We start from the raw sequence: 7,500 nt of genomic DNA on the forward strand, positions 1-7,500 counted from the left end.
GTTACTCAGAAGTAGATTCACTTGGAATTTGTCATTGGAGAAAAAAAAGTCGTACACTTCTACAAATAGTATCCGAAAACCAAATACATTTTTTTTTGTAAAAATCTAAAACAATTTAGAGTATTCGACGACCGAACATAATTTTTTTTAACATCTCAGACAATTTAGAGTATCCTATAACCGAATAATTTTTATTGTAAACATCGGAGACGAATAAGAGTAGCACACGACGACCTAACATGCAACTGGTTGTAAAAGTCGTAAAAATGTTGCGGAGTTACTCAGAAGTAGATTCACTTGGAATTTGTCATTGGAGAAAAAAAAGTCGTACACTTCTACAAATAGTATCTGACAACCAAACATAACATTTTTTTTGTAAAAATCTAAAACAATTTAGAGTATTCGACGATCGAACATAATTTAAAAAAAAATCTGAGACAATTTAGAGTATAATATAATAACATAATTTTTATTGTAAACATCGAAGACAACTTAGAGTATCCAACGACTGAACATGCAACTGTTTGTAAAAGTCGTAAAAAAGTTGCGGAGTTACTCAGAAGTAGATTCAGTTGGAATTTTTCATTGGAGAAAAAAAAGTCGTACACTTCTACAAATAGTATCCGACAACCAAACATAACATTATTTTGTAAAAATCTAAAACAATTTAGAGTATTCGACGACTGAACATAATTTTTTTTAACATCTGAGACAATTTAAAGTATCCTATGACCGAACATCATTTTTATTGTAAACATCGAAGACGAATAAGAGTATCCGACGACCTAACATACAACTGTTTGAAAAAGTCGTAAAAAAGTTGCGGAGTTACTCAGAAGTAGATTCAGTTGGAATTTTTCATTGGAGAAAAAAAAAGTCGTACACGTCTACAAATAGTATCCGACAACCAAACACATTTTTTTTTTGTAAAAATCTAAAACAATTTAGAGTATTCGACAGCCAAACATAATTTTTTTAAATATCTGAAACAATTCAGAGTATCCTATAACCGAATAATTTTTATTGTAAACATCGGAGACGAATAAGAGTGTCCGACGACCTAACATGCAACTGTTTGTAAAAGTCGTAAAAAAGTTGCGATGTTACTCAGAAGTAGATTCACTTGGAATTTTTCATTGGAGAAAAAAAAGTCGTACACATCTACAAATAGTATCCGACAACCAAACAAATTTTTTTTTGTAAAAATCTAAAACAATTTAGAGTATTCGACAGCCAAACATAATTTTTTTTAACATCTGAAACAATTCAGAGTATCCTATAACCGAATAATTTTTATTGTAAACATCGGAGACGAATAAGAGTAGCACACGACGACCTAACATGCAACTGTTTGTAAAAGTCGTAAAAAAGTTCCGATGTTACTCAGAAGTAGGTTCACTTGGAATTTGTCATTGGAGAAAAAAAAAGTCGTACACTTCTACAAATAGTTTCCGACAACCAATTTAGAGTATTCGACGACCAAACATAATTTTTTAAAACATCTTAGACAATTTAAGAGTATCCTATGACCAAACATAATTTTTATTGTAAACATCGAAGACAACTAAGAGTATCCGACGACTGAACATGCAATTGTTTGTAAAAGTCGTAAAAATGTTGCGATGTTACTCAGAAGTAGATTCACTTGGAATTTTTCATTGGAGAAAAAAAAAATCGTACATTTCTACAAATAGCCCGATTTGACCAGAGTATCCGACAAACAAAACAAAGCATTTTTTTCGTACACATCCAAGACAACTTAGAGTATACTTTGACGGGACAGCATTTTTTTTGGTAAACATCGAAAACAATTACGAGCATTTTACGACCAAACATACCATTTTTTGTAAAAAATTGGGAACAATTTAGAGTATGCGATGAACAAACATTTTTTTGTTAACATCCGAGACATTTAAGAAGGAGTGTGAATTTTTGGGCACCTAACATTTCCAACGGATTCCGATTCCTGAGGTGAAGATTGGATTCAGAATGAATTCTCGATTCAAACTGATTCTTGCAATGTATTATTTGGTATAATGATTCAAATAAAACTTTTTCAAAACAGATTACAGGACAGAAACGTTCCTTCTAGCTGCACGAAGAAGGCCAACATTTTTTTTTTTTTAAATGGATTCTAATAAAAAATAAAAAAAACTTTCAAAAGTATTTGACGACCGACCATGCAATTGTTTGTAAAAGTCGTAAAAAAGTCACAATATTACGCTGAAATAGTTCCACATTTAATTTTTAATTGAAGAAAAAGTCGTAAACAGTATCCGACAACCAAAACATACAATTTGTGTAAAAATCTAAAACAATTTATAGTATCCTATGACTGAGCATCATTTTTATCGTAAACACAAGTCGTAAAAACGTCACAATGTTACTCAGAAATAGTTCCACTTTGAATTTTTCATCGAAGAAAAAAAGTGGTACACTTCCACAAATAGCCTGATTCGACAGTTGTACCCGACAACCAAAACATACAATTGTTTTGTAAAAATCCAAAACAATTTTAAGTATCCTATGACTGAACATAACTTTTATTGTAAACATCAAAGACAAGAGTATCCGACCACCGAACATGCAATTGTTTGTAAGTCGTAAAAAAGTCATAATGTTATTCAGAAATAGTTCCACTTTGAATTTTTCATTGAAGAAAAAAAAGCCGTATACAGTATCCGACAACCAAAACATATAATTTTTGTGTAAAAATCTGAAACAATTTAGAGTATTTGACGACTGAACATAATTTTTTTTAACATTTGAGATAATTCAGAGTATCCTATGACCGAACATAATTTTTATCGTAAACATCGAAGACAAATAAGAGTATCCGACGACCGAACATGCAATTGTTTGTAAAAGTCGTAAAAACGTCACAATGTTACTCAGAAATAGTTCCACTTTGAATTTTTCTTCAAAGAAAAAAAGTCGTACTCTTCGACAAATAGCCAAATTTGGCAGTTGTATCCGACAACCAAAACAATTTAGAGTATTCGAAATAAAATTACTTTGAATTTTTTCATAAAAAAAAAATGTCGTACACATATACAAACAGCCAGAATTGTGAACAAATACAAAATTATCATAATTTGTAGAGAAAAAAGTGGCAATGGTGTAAACATTTTCTAATAAAAAATATGATGATTATGATTATGGACGTATGATTGAATACAATCTTCAGGTTATTCTCAAAAAACAAACAAACTCATAAATGTATTCAAAAAATCACAACGTTACTTGCAAGGTCTTGCGACAAAAAAAGTGACAATTTTTCCAGAGAAAAAAATATCTTATTTTTACGGGCAAAAAACAATCGGAAACTTGTTATTGTTATTCGATACTCGCAAACACATTTTCCCAGAAAAAAATGACAATCTTTCGACAATAATCAATTAATTAAAAAGTTGTACACACAAATGCGAAAAGTAACATGTAAAAATGACCATGAACTCCAAAAATAGTATGCAGTACATAATATATAAATATAATGAGAATAAAGTTTTTTTTAGTCAAGAGAGAAAAAGTTATTAGTTATTTGCGTGCATTATTAACGTGTGTTATGATATGCATCAGGGCTGGGCGATATCGCTGAAAACTGTATCACGATACAAGTGTCTTGTATCGGTCGATATCAATATTTATTGATATTTTTATTACCTATGGAGAATTAGGACCAGAAGAAAAATATATTTAATGTAAATATTTTATGTATATATTAAATGTAACCTTCCTCTGATTATAATCCCTCAGCTATCAAGGCAGAAAGGAAATCATGGAAAAGCATGGAAAACATTTATTGTAAACAAAATAGTAAAATCACATTGAACACTTAACAACAAGCTCTTAAAATGAAGGTGCAAAAAAATAAGGGATATGTAAGAAATGTTTACCGGTAATGAAGTGTAAGAAAATTGTGCAAAGTGTGGAAATGTAAACATAGAGAAAAACCCGAGAATAACTATTTTTTGCAGGTTTAGTGCCAGGAAGTTACAGCTGTGCTCTAAAGGGTGAGCGCGGCTAAGGTGGTGTGGTATTAGCGGTCTTGGTGGGGACTAGCGCCTTGCTTTTTTGATTGATTGAGACTTTTATTCGTAGATTGCACAGTACAGTACATATTCCGTACAATTGACCACTAAATGGTAACACCCCAATAAGTTTTTCAACTTGTTTAAATCGAAATCCACGTTAATCAATTCATGCATTCATTGCATCATATACAGACCACATTGGTCTGACTATGGTCCCTTTTGAAAAAATCCCAAAAACTGCCATACTGCCCAGGTGACTTTCCCTCTTTTATCCATTATTTCTTCATTTTGACTGTCTCTTCTCACTCCATGCAAAGAATCAACTGCCAGACAACAAGACGGCGCAACCAAACTTGATAGTGGATACGGTTACGTGATTGGCTGTTAGCGTGTCACTCCCACTGATCAGTCATCACTTCCTGTGTTCCCAACCTTGCCTCGCAACTTCCGGTTACTTCCGACAAAAAATAAAAAATAAATTCAAACGCATTTTTTATTGATATCAATTACGTATCTCTGGGTTCGTACACCTTTTCCATGGCCAAATTCAAGCACTTTTTAAGGACTTTCAAGATCAATTTTCCAGTTTTTCCAGTACCCTTCAAAAGGCAAAAACCAGCGTGAATCATTTCACAGTCTTGTTGTTTGAGGTCACCAAATACTGTCTGTAGGAAAAATACAGAAAATCTGCTAAAGCCTAACATTGAACCAGCAGTTATCATGAACTGAATGGGGTATAGAAAATGAAGCAGTGTTTGTGTAGACCGGGGTGCTCATTACGTCGATCGCGAGCTACCGGTCGATCTCGGAGGGTGTGTCAGTCGATCACCAGCCAGGCATTAAAAAAATAGTCCTAAAAATGAGCGATCATAAATCTTCACTATGACGTCACTTTCGTCACTCGATTGACATTCACGGCACCCGAGGGTCTTCTGAGATGACGCTGGCTGCTGCCAGCTCATTAAAATTACCGACTGGAAGGCGAGAAACACTTTATTTCAACAGACTGGCGCCGTACCTGTCGTCAAAACTCCAAAGACCGACTGCACAGTTGCACAGTTGCGCTAACAAAGTAAGAGTCTCAGAAAGCTGGCGTGCACAAGCTAGCAAGCTACGGAGTTTGCCGACAATGTATTTCTTGTAAAGTGTATACAAAGGAGTACGGAAGCTGGACAAATAAGATGCCAAAAACCAACCACTTTCATGTTGTATTGGACAGAAAGGAGGATTTTTTTCTCCTCCATTCGAAAATGCGGACATTATCAGCACCACTGTCTGATTCCTATCAATGCAAGTCATCACAATCAGGTAATACACCAACTTATATTCTTGTCTTCATGAAAGAAAGGAATCTATATGTGTTAAACATGCTTGTATTATATTTAAACACCTTTAACTTATTAACAATATTAACTATATGTGTTAAACATGCTTGTATTATCTCTAAACACTTTTAACTTATTAACAATATTAACTATATGTGTTAAACATGCTTGTATTATCTTTAAACACTTTTAACTTATTACCAATATTAACTATAAGTGTTAAACATGCTTGTATTATCTTTAAACACCTTTAACTTGTTAACAATATTAACTATGTGTTAAACATTCTTGTATTATCATTAAACACCTTTAATTTATTAACAATATTAACTATATGTGTTAAACATGCTCGCATTATCACTAAACATCTTTAACTTGTTAACAATATTAACTATATGTGTTAAACATGTTTGCATTATCTTTAAACACCTTTAACTTATTAACAATATTAACTATGTGTTAAACATGCTTGTATTATCATTAAACACCTATAACTTGTTAACAATATTAACTATATGTATTAAACATTCTTGCATTTTCATTAATCACCTTTAATTTATTAACAATATTAACTATATGTGTTAAACATGCTTGTATTATCTCTAAACACTTTTAACTTATTAACAATATTAACTATATGTGTTAAACATGCTTGTATTATCTTTAAACACTTTTAACTTATTACCAATATTAACTATAAGTGTTAAACATGCTTGTATTATCTTTAAACACCTTTAACTTGTTAACAATATTAACTATGTGTTAAACATTCTTGTATTATCATTAAACACCTTTAATTTATTAACAATATTAACTATATGTGTTAAACATGCTCGCATTATCACTAAACATCTTTAACTTGTTAACAATATTAACTATATGTGTTAAACATGTTTGCATTATCTTTAAACACCTTTAACTTATTAACAATATTAACTATGTGTTAAACATGCTTGTATTATCATTAAACACCTATAACTTGTTAACAATATTAACTATATGTATTAAACATTCTTGCATTTTCATTAATCACCTTTAATTTATTAACAATATTAACTATATGTGTTAAACATGCTTGTATTATCATTAAACACCTTTAACTTGTTAACAAAAACATATATTTCATAAATAAGTAAATAATCATTATATATATGAATGAGGTAGATCCCCACGACTTGATCAATTGAAAAGTAGCTCGCCTGCAGAAAAAGTGTGAGCACCCCTGGTGTAATGATAATGATAATGATAATGGGTTATACTTGTATAGCGCTTTTCTACCTTCAAGGTACTCAAAGCGCTTTGACAGTATTTCCACATTCACACACTGATGGCGGGAGCTGCCATGCAAGGCGCTAACCAGCAGCCATCAGGAGCAAGGGGTGAAGTGTCTTGCCCAAGGACACAACGGACGTGACTAGGATGGTAGAAGGTGGGGATTGAACCCCAGTAGACTATTCAATGTCATTGGTGTTTGCAATTTGTGGTGTTTTTCACATTTCTTGTTCTTTTTCTTACTTACAGCACTCAATGACATTGAACAGCACGGATTGATTCACACCGTAGTTGTGCTTGTAAACTGCATAATGTGATATAAATACACGCACCCTCAAAATGTCAATTTCACTCATTTATTATGTAATCTGTTCCACATTAATATAAGGATAATAAATTAAAATAAAATATTTTGTTTGCTTCACAACACCTCAGTCACCTTTCATTAAGCAAATCTAGCCTTGTAACTGTGGCTATGATAACAAATCGATTTTTAGTTGAGGGAAGTTAACATTAACATTATAATTTATCATTGACAAACGCTCGCTTTTTTCGAGAGATGTCCGGTAATATTGGGCTGCCGATATTATCGGCCGATAAATGCTTTAAAATGTAATATCGGAAATTATGGGTATCGGTTTCAAAAAGTACAATTTATACCTTTTTAAAAAGCCGCTGTACGGAGTGGTACACGGACGTAGGGAGAAGGACTGAGCACCAATAAAACTTAAAGGCACTGCTTTTGTGTGCCGGCCCAATCACATAATACCTACGGCTTTTCACACACACAAGTGAATGCAAAGCATACTTGGTCAACAGCTATACAGGTCACACTGAGGGTGGCCATATAAACAACTTTAACACTGTTA

At 32.5% G+C, this 7,500-nt stretch overlaps 1 protein-coding gene across 4 annotated transcripts in view; it reads right to left on the reverse strand.

Moving 5' to 3' along the window:
* The window catches only part of LOC133610360 (electrogenic sodium bicarbonate cotransporter 1-like), a 105,375-nt gene that overhangs the window by 1,158 nt on the left and 96,717 nt on the right, over positions 1-7,500 (reverse strand). The gene's annotated exons all lie outside the window — the stretch shown is intronic.

Source organism: Nerophis lumbriciformis, linkage group LG11 (assembly GCF_033978685.3).
Source record: "Nerophis lumbriciformis linkage group LG11, RoL_Nlum_v2.1, whole genome shotgun sequence".
NCBI classification, from domain to species: Eukaryota; Metazoa; Chordata; class Actinopteri; order Syngnathiformes; family Syngnathidae; genus Nerophis; species Nerophis lumbriciformis.